At 39.2% G+C, this 10,020-nt stretch overlaps 1 long non-coding RNA gene across 1 annotated transcript in view; it reads right to left on the bottom strand.

The window, feature by feature from the left end:
* Positions 1 to 1,393: 1,393 nt before the first annotated feature.
* Positions 1,394 to 10,020, bottom strand: part of LOC107293907 — a 60,725-nt gene continuing 52,098 nt past the window's right edge. The window contains exons 2-3 of the long non-coding RNA XR_001549036.1: positions 7,672 to 7,765; positions 1,394 to 2,178 (exon numbers count right to left, since the gene is read on the bottom strand). This is a non-coding gene — a long non-coding RNA (uncharacterized LOC107293907). The remainder of the gene's footprint in view (positions 2,179 to 7,671; positions 7,766 to 10,020) is intronic.

The following is a 10,020-nucleotide window of genomic DNA, read 5'->3' as shown; positions in this document are numbered from 1 at the left end:
TCATGGCGGTCCCAAAGGTGCTTTTCCGGTTGCCTCTTGAAAAAGCATTTTTGGATCAAGGAGAGAAGCAACCTAGAATTAGAGAGAAATTTCCTGACAGTTAGAACAATTAATCAGTGGAATGACACCTCCATAAATTGTGGGTGCTCCAACCCTGGAGGTTTTTAAGAAGAGATTGGACAACTATTTGTCTAAAATGGTATAGGATTTCCTGCTTGAGCAGGGAATTAGACTAGAAGACCTCCAAGGTCCCTTCCAACTCTGTTATTCTGTTAATGTGTGTTAGATTGATCTCTAAGCAGTAAATGTGGATACTGCCCTTTTTATTTTTGCATTTTCTTTTTTTACCGCTATTTATTTATTGTTTATCAACCATAACCCTACTAATTAAAGCAATTCCTGTCATGTGGTATTTTTTTTTTTGTAAGGACAAACAGGCCACACAATGCCTAAAGCTAAAATCACGTTAAGGCTAAGTATACCACATTACGCATACCACATTAAGGCTTAGAACGATGTTTACAACCAGTTCATGAATTTTATGGATACTTAACAGCATTGTAGGGCTTATTCGATAAAGTACAGTTTATTGTGGAGTGAACTCAGTTGCCCCTATTGGTCTTGTGTCTAAATGAAAAGGTGAAAAATTACATTTCTGCTTCAGCTTTCACTCTTCTATTTTTTTAAAATGGATGTTATCAGACGAAGACTTAAGATATCATAATTTCACCAAAATGTGCCAAGCCAAATTTAGAGGCTGCCTTTGGGATATCTTTAAGGATTTGGAGACCCTATTTTAAGCATATTCTGACTATAGGCACATGACAGAGCCGGGTTACCTTCCCTTATTGCTGCAGTGTATCTCAAAATTAGACTACAAAGAGTTTGGATATTTGCATTTCATCATATGGCTTACCATTGTTTTAGTATACTGCAGGGATAGGCAACCTTGGCTTTTTTATGACTCGTGGACTTCAACTCCCAGAATTCCTGAGCCAGCATGGCTCAGCTTGGAAACTCTCCCTTTCCCCTCAGCATGGCTGGCTCAGGAATTCTGGGAGTTGAAGTCCACGAGTCATAAAAGAGCCAAGGTTGCCTACCCCTGATATACTGGATGAACCAAGTCATCAAGTTGTACTGTAATTTAAAAAAAAGTTTAGACATTTTTAAAAATCAACATTAATGTTGTCTGAAATTCCTACCATTTTAGTACAACAAACATATCTGATGTGAACTTAAGAATTACCTTAAATTATTCATTGGTAAAGCCTCATATGGAGAAAGGAACTATTCTGTTTATATTCTGGCTTAATTCTGAGGAAAACATCATCTATGCTCTGTCATTTCCCACAACAGAACTGTTTCAAGAGGAAATCAAGAGGAAAGACTTTTATGTAAGACGCGTTCTCTTTATTCCAAAAATAAATACTTTTTTAATCAAAGATTTTCAAATGCCATTATATAATCACAACGGAAGGGGAAGATCCACTTCTTTGGCAGCTGTGAAGCCAACATACAAGAACTTGACAGGAGCAATGCTGCTGACAAACTCAAAGCTGATTTATACAAATTTCCAAAAGCAACAGAATCCCCCTTTTTTAGGAATGAGCAAGAGACTGTTGAGGTCTAAAAGGCACATTATGCTAGACAATAAAACATACTTTGTGTCCCTGCAAATAAGTATGCTCTATGTTACCTTCCACCAGAGCAACTGTGGACTGTGAATTAAGTCAGAGAAAGAGGATTCCTTTGTAAAAGGATTATTAATATCAGTGATTAAAAAAGGATCCCCTGGGGAAGGGGGGACTTTGATTAGTTGTTGGGCCTCGGCATGCCCACCCAAGGGGCACAGTTCTAAATCCATGTCATTCAGTTGTATTGGGGCGGGTGGCCACGTAAACAAACACCACAATCAAAAGCACCACCACAGTCAAGGTGGGAAGCACCACAGTTGTGACTTGCTGACGGGCTTCGTGCATTGCTTGCTTTCTCTCCTTTTTGTCTCTGGATGTCTCTTTTTTGGGCTTCCCTTTCAGCTGTCTCATTCTCCTTCCTTTCTGGATCTCTCGTCAAGGAAATTGAACCAAATAGCCAAGAGGTGTCAAAGGCGCAACCAAGAGATGCTTCTTCTGGTCGACCTCGTCCTTCTTGGCGTTGGATGGGGTCCTGTATAAAAACCTGGAAGATAGAGAAGAGAGAAATGATAGTCCGGTGGAGGTTGATTGTGTTGGTCAGAAGTCTCCAAATGTGGCCACTTTAAGACTTATGGACTTTATGGACTTCAACTCCCAGAATTCCCCAGCCAGCATAGCTGATTGAGGAATTCTGGGAGTTGAAGTCCATTAGTCTTAAAGTGGCCAACTTTGGAGACTCCTAGTGTTGGTGAACAAGAGTGACAGGGTTAATACTGAGAAATACATCCTATGCAGCTGGGAGCTGACCCCCTAAAGTGTTTCCAAAAGTTGCCAATTTTTAAACCTTTTTTTATGAGATAGCTATGCCTTTCTGTGAATAGCCAAGCCCCTCCCATATCTATAATCAATTTTTTAAAAAAACAATAATAGTAGGGGAGAGCTACTCATCATATTTCAGTAAACAGCCTGTGAGTTTTCATATTTATTTAGCAAGAACACTGAAATCTTTGAGATTGCAAAATGTTATTTATCCAAAGAGACAAGTAGAAGAAATCAATAAAGATACACAAAGCCTGTCCTCATTTCAACACAGTCTTGTTATCTAGACTTATCCAAGTTGGTAGGGTACTGATGTACTGGGATTTTAAATTCCAGATTATGTATTATATATGGAGAGGAGAGGATACAATATTATTAAAGTAAAATCTCTTAGTCCCTGAGATTATATTTCAGGTGTCATGAATATTTTCCACTATGCTCTTCAAGTAGTCATCGGTTTAAGACCATTTGAAATTACAATGGACCTCAGCTACTTATGACCAGTTTTCAAAGTTATGACAGCCACACATATAGACCATAGTCACAGGGTCTCATTTTGGGTGCTTGGCAACTAGCTCACTTTTATGTACGTTTGCAGCATCCTGCAATCACATGACCACAATTTGTGACTTTTTTTTTGCCAGTTTCCAGCATTTATTTCCATGTCTGGCAAAAAACACCAATGGGGAAAACGGATTAGCTTAATGGCTGCTGCAAAAAAAATGTAGTGAAATTGGGCCCGTCACATAATGTTTGACCTAGAACAGGGGTAGGCAATCTTGGCTCTTTTATGACTCGTGGACTTCAACTCCCAGAATTCCTGAGCCAGCCATGTCCACGAGTCATAAAAGAGCCAAGGTTGCCTACCCCTGACCTAGAATCAAAACATCTTATGATAAGATATTGGTCTACCTCTGTAGTCACAGTATATAGACCGATATCTTTACCCCACGGGCCATATCCTTAACAGAAAATGTAAAACCTGCTTTACCTATAAAAATGAATTAGCAGGATTTTGCTAACTTGGATTATGGGAATCAAGCTGTTTTTCACGTGCTGACAGTTGCAAAGATTTGCAAATGTTTCACTTGGCCTCCAGTGTACTTCCAAAAACTCAGCTTGAGACGCAACTTTGTTGTGTGGCTGAGAAATAAAAGAGTCTTGGAATTAGAGGGACAGGATCCGAATCTGGGTGGTATGACTATTTGCAGTATAATATAGTCAAGGTTAATGTGCATTTTTTTAAAAAAAACATTATGTTAGACATTCCATGTCAAGACTACAGAATAGATACAAATCCAGGTTGGGCCTGAAAACACTTTTGTGGCTCTCAGCACAAGCATTTTATACATGAGAAATAAACACAAAAAGCTAACTTATCGTGAGATAACAGAATTTTGTCAAGGGAAATGTAAAATAAATCAAGAGAAGAACTGGAGGTAGAGGGATACAGTTGTCAAAGGTTTTCTTATTTACTGTTATTACAAAGATTTAAAGTAGGCAAAAGAGTCTGGAGTCTGAAATAGAATTGGGTACGAATGATGAACATGCAATTGATAAAATATATAAACTTTTATTAAAATTTGAAACAGAAGAAGAAGTGAAAAAATGTTTGATAAAGTGGATTGTAACTTCATTTAGGTTATAATATACAAATGGTTAATGGAAAATATGTGGCTTAAGGAACTGAAAATCACACTACATTGTAATCATAAAGACAATTTTTATAAAATGATTGGACTGTTGGTATATGTGATCAGAGTAAATACCCAAAACATATGAAGACACTTCAAGTAAATGTTGGAAATATGAATCAGAAGGAACATTTTAACATGTTTTGTGGACATGTAAAAGCTAAAAAATGTATATGTATATAATGTCCATGTTTTGGTTTTTTTTATCATTCGTTATAATTGTTACAGTGATATATATATATATATAGTTTGCTGTCCAGCTGGCTTCAGTTTCAGAAGCTGGATCAAAACAGTTATTTGAGGCTTTTATGCTGGTTAAAAAAAGCTAAGTTGAAAAGGTGGAACTGACAGCATCTCTCTTAATAGCCGTCACTGTCACAGTCATAATGAATGCTAAAACAACATAACATGAAAATTATATAGAATCTACTTTATCCGCAGTGAATGGTGCACGATGGCACAAATCTCTGTTGCACCCAGCTCTACAATTATAGGCCTTTGAATGCCATGCCAGGGATGCAATCACCAAAATGGGTTGGACTGGGACAAAGAAGTGGGAGGCCTCAGGAAAGCACTGAATCAGGTTTAACCCAGATTAAATCAAATTAATGAAATATAGTCCATATTATACTATTTTACTTTTTTGTTGCGTTATTTTTTTCCTTTAGAGCAGAGGTCACCAACCTTTTTGGTTTGGCGGCCCGGAAAAGGAGGCAGGCACCGTTATGCGCATGCACACACACACACACACAAATGGGCCACGCGTGAGCGTACATGTGCATGCAAATGGGCCACGCATGCACACACGCAAATGGGGCCGCGTCAGGGTGAGGGCCGTAAATGGGGCGGCGCTAGTGTCGGTAGGACGTTTAGGGGCAGGGTGGCACTAATGCCATGGAATGCTCGGAGCAGCGCTAGTGCCGGCAGGACGCTCGGAGCAGTGCTAGTGCCAGTGGGATGTTTGGGGCGGGGCGATGCTAGCGCTGGTGGGATGCTCAGGGCGAGGCTAGCGCGAGTGTGGGAAGTGAGTGCACGCACACACGCTCATGCACTGGCCATCCCTTCACGTGGCCCGGTGCCCAAGAGGCCACGGCCCAGTAGTGGGCTGCGGCCCACAGGTTGGGGACCCCTGCTTTAGAGAGAACTTCTGGAAAAGTTTTGGGATACATCAACAGGCCTATTAATTATATATCCAATACAATATCTCTCTTGATATATCCACCATAATTGCAGTACAGGTGGTCCCCGGCTTACGACCACAATTGAGCCCAAAGTTTCCACTGCTAAGCAAAACAGCAGCCAAGGGAGCTTTGCCCCATTTTACAACCTTCCTTGCCACACTTGTTAAGTGAATCACTGCAGTTGTTAAGTGAATAACCCGGTTGTTAAGTGAATGTGTTTTCCCCATTGACTTTACTTGTCAGCAGTTCGCAAAATGGGATCCCATGACCCCGGGACACTGCAACCGTTATAAATATATGCTGTTGCTAGGCGCCCAAATTTTGATCATGTGACCACAAGGATGCTGTGACAGTTGCAAGTGGGAGGGCTAGTCATAAGTCACTTTTTTGAATGCTTTTATAACTCTTGTAACACTTGCTAAACAAAGTCTAGGACTGTCTGCACCCAAATCTCAACGAACAGATTGTGTACAAAATACACCTTTCCTGTGCTGAAATCAATAAAGAAATTTTAATTGTAAGCCGCTCTGAATTTCTTTGCAGAGTGAGATGGGCGGCATATAATTTTAATAAATAATAATAGATAAACTGAATGTGTTCGGCTCTTTGTTTTTTCTTCCCTTTTCATCACTTCAGCAACCTAAAGATTCCTCATTTCCTGGCTTGGAGTGCCTACAAAATAAATACCTCAGCCTGAAGTTCTTTCTGATAGATTAAAACTACAGTTTTGCTTACTTAAACTAAGCCTCACGAAAGTCAGTGAAACATAACTTGCGAGCAGATGCGTGATGAATAGGGCCTTAAATTACGAACTGAAGTGAAATATTGGAGCACAAAATACTTGGCCATAAAAGCAATGGGCTGACAGAATCACAAGCTGCTGTGGTTTAAATTTGACTTTCTTTTATTCGGAGGCCCCTGGATGAGATGGGCAGCCACAGAGATTTAAGAAAACAAATAGTGAACCAACACAATGTATCACAACTTTTCTGCTATTGTTTGGCTTTTCAAAATAGGCATTTTTGGGGGATCTCATTTAAACTTAACTAAATCCAGTGATTGCCAATTCTGGAGTAAAGCAGCAACTAAAACCGTGAACAAGAAATGACCGAATTCCATTCAACTTTGGCCCCCTATAAAGTCTCTACAGGGCTTTAGACAAAGTGCTAGTTCCTCTATAATTTTTAGCGTTATTCTACACAGAATTACAGTGACATTTATCTGTGGTAATTTAAAGTCTAAAAAAAGCAATATATGTGCCCATTATTATAATTGTTTAACCTTAAGTTGTTAAAGACCACTATTATTAATCCTGCTTCCAACACAGATTTGAACTGAAAGCTAAATTGTTATGGTTACTACATAAAAATAGATTCATATCTATCTGAAAAGCAGTGGAATGGATGCTTAAGCCTCTGTTTTTCTGGTAGCTTGGTATTCTTGAAAATGAGAGCTGAGTGGCTGGCTTGCAGCCTAATCAACTTGACTTTATAACATCCACAATCTCACTAAGGATATGAAGAGAAAATACACGTTTCTGCGGTCTTGTGATTGCAGTTTGGATGCTCAGCAATCAGCTGACATTTACGGCTGTTTGCGGTACCACACGGTCAAGAAGCAAAGCCTGACAAACTCTTGGCACATTTCCAAGTGCGTCAATTTCAGGGGCTTCATAGTGCTGAAATTATAAAATTAGGTAGAACTCTAATGGCTCAGTGGTTAAATACAGTGAGTTTGTCAACTGGAGAGCTGACAACCTAGGTGTCATGGTTCCGACTAATGAAACACTTCAAAGAACTTCCAGGCATTTTATCCAAAAAAAGTCTCCTTATTTATGTGACAAAATGTCGGCACAGGCATGATGAAAGGCAATGCTAGGATCTGAAAGCCCCACCCACCAAGCAGTTATTTTTGCTAGCATTTCCACTGCCTATTTTGCTGTCATGATTTACGTTCTCCAATTAGTGTGAAGGGCAAAGGTTCCCTTCCTTTCCCTTTCACGGGCTTTTCCCTCCTCCCTCTTTCTCCTCTGCATTAACTCTAAAAATACCAGACAGTTCTGCATATTTTGTCAAAGCAAGAATATACAATATTAGCAGCGTTGACACTAAGTTCCAGATCTGAGTTCAGTGCAACAGGGGGAGCTCCTGTTATGTGGCCCAGCTCCTGCTCACCTACCTGTTTGAAAGCATGCAAATGCGAGTAGATTAATAGGTACCACTTGGCCATGCAACAGAGATGAACACTGTGCCCTAAAGTCGGACATGACTGACAAGGAAACCTTTCCCTTTTTGCAAAACTATTGCCAAATCTCATAAAATATCCCAGGGCTGAGATGCTTACCTTTGGCTGGAGGTTCTCTTTCTATAGCTCCTGTTTCTAAAGTCTTGTTTTCTCCAAAACGCTGGCTCACGCCACCAACAAACAGACATTCATGCTGAAAGAAAATAAATAACTTTATTTTAGAAAGTTGGCCTAGGAACTTCCATCGATAGCTTAATAGAACAATTGATTATAAATCCTAATAGAATTATCAAAAAGTATTTAAACTTTGAGAATTTGGTGGTTTAAGGCATCAGGCTAGAAGCCAGAAAACTATGAGTTCCAATCCCGCCTTGGGCATGAAGCCAGTTAGGTGATTTTGGGCCAGTCATTTTCTCTCAGCCCTAAGAAAGCGACATTGGCAAACCACTTCTGAAAAACCTTTCCAAGAAATATTTTTGGGACTGTCGAGGCAGTCTTCAAGAATTGGACATGACTGAATGGAAGAAAAAAAAATATTTAAGCCTATACAGAAATAGAAGAGAGCATCTATAGAGAATGTATGGGTAGTCCTTGACTTACGACTGATCACTTAGCAACTATTCAAAGTTACAACAGACCTTACCTGGGGGCTACTTATGACCTGGATTCAAAGTTCTTTTTTAAAATTTATTTATTGCTTTATCATAACAGGTAAAATACAAAAGAGAAAAACAAACAAAACAAAACAAAACAAAAGCATACTTTTAGCACCAACAAAAACAAAAAAGGAAAAAAATGGTGTACAAAAAAAAGAGAAAAAAGGTGATCCAAATATCAAATAAATTTAACATTTAACATACAGGCAAGTTCAAAGTTCTGATGGTTTCCCCCCCTCCCCACTCACAGTCACGTGACTGAATTTGGATGCTTGGCAACATGGCTGCCTAGACGGGCATCTGCTGGCTGCATTACAGGCTGCAGCAGCATCCTATGGTTACACAACAATTTACAATGGTTTTGCTGGTTGTGGTTACTTCTGTTTTTTTAGCAAAACTGGTCCCATAGCGAACCATGAGTTTACTTAACGATTGCCGCAAAAAATGTAATAAAAAAATCCGGTTGCCCATGTTGAGGACTGTAGCTGCCTAGAATTCTAACAGAGGCATTTTATATGGCAGTATTTTGTTGAAAATCTCATTTACGCGTAGATTTTTAACCTCAGTCTAACCATTTTCCCCCTAGGCTTCCATAATATTTGCTTCACATCTATCTGGACTATTTTTTTTAATAACTGCATCCCTGTTATTATAAATTTAATAAAACAAATCTTGTTTAGAACATTGATCTGAACAGCAGCGGACCTACTATATTAAGTGATGATGGTAAAAGTGATAGTTCCACAATTATTGGATTTCTCACCTTCACATCCATGAAAACCATGGCTAAATCAAAATACAATGCTGGAACTCTATTATAGAGTATAAACTGTAGAGCGTTGATCATGGTGCAGGATTCTAATGGTGATGATAATCCACATTAACTCTAACAATGGAACGTTTTAGATCAGGGATCAAGGTTGATTTGCACATCTTAGTTTGTAGTGATATATTTATAATACAGAACACACAGCTAAAATAAAGAAATTGACTTTCAACAGCAAAAAGAAGAAAAGCAGGAAACATGTAACATGCCCTTTTGTTTGCTCCAAAAATACATTTCTTTTGGACAAATTTTCCAGGAGCCAGTATAATTATTTCTCCTCTACCTCCAGTTCCATATTTTCAAGGATAAGAAGCTTTTAGTTATATGCAAAGCAATTCTGGGAAAATTAGGACGGCGTACAAAATTACTATCCTTGAGAAGGCAGAAGGAGTATTTTTCTTCCTTGGCAAATTACAGGCCTAAATCAAAACTGACCCGCCATTAGCAAAACGTTGCTTTTAACGTAAGTACAGATTTGAGAGTTTCCATGCTTTCCAATTGCGTTTGGAAGAAATGAGTTTCATCTCTGCCTCCAGCCAGAATGATAGAAAAGTAGGAAAAAAGGGACATTCAATGAGATTTTAATAGTTCCCAACGTCAGGAGATGGCTTTATAGGTCTCATATTCCTTCTCTAGGAAGGTGCAAAAGGGAAGGGAGGAAATACAACTGGTCCTCAGCTTATGACCGCAATTGAGCCCAACATTCCTGTTCTTAAATGAGATAATTGTGAAGTGAGTTTTGCTCCATTTAACGACCTTTCTTGCCACAGTTGTTAAGCGAATCGCTGCAGTTGATAAGTTAGTAACACAGTTACTAACACAGTTAGTAACACAGAAGGTCGCAAAAGGGGATCACATGACCCACCCAGGATACTGCAACCGTCATAATTATGAGTCAGTTGCCAAGTGTCTGTATTTTGATGGTGTGACCAGGGGGATGCTGCAATGGTCATAAGTGTGAAAAAT

The sequence above is a fragment of the Protobothrops mucrosquamatus genome, unplaced genomic scaffold, assembly GCF_001527695.2.
Source record: "Protobothrops mucrosquamatus isolate PMUCROS unplaced genomic scaffold, P.Mucros_1.0 scaffold1771, whole genome shotgun sequence".
Lineage (NCBI taxonomy): Eukaryota > Metazoa > Chordata > Lepidosauria > Squamata > Viperidae > Protobothrops > Protobothrops mucrosquamatus.
The sequence above is the reverse complement of the archived record's forward strand: the minus strand, read 5'-3'. Positions and strand labels throughout refer to the sequence as shown.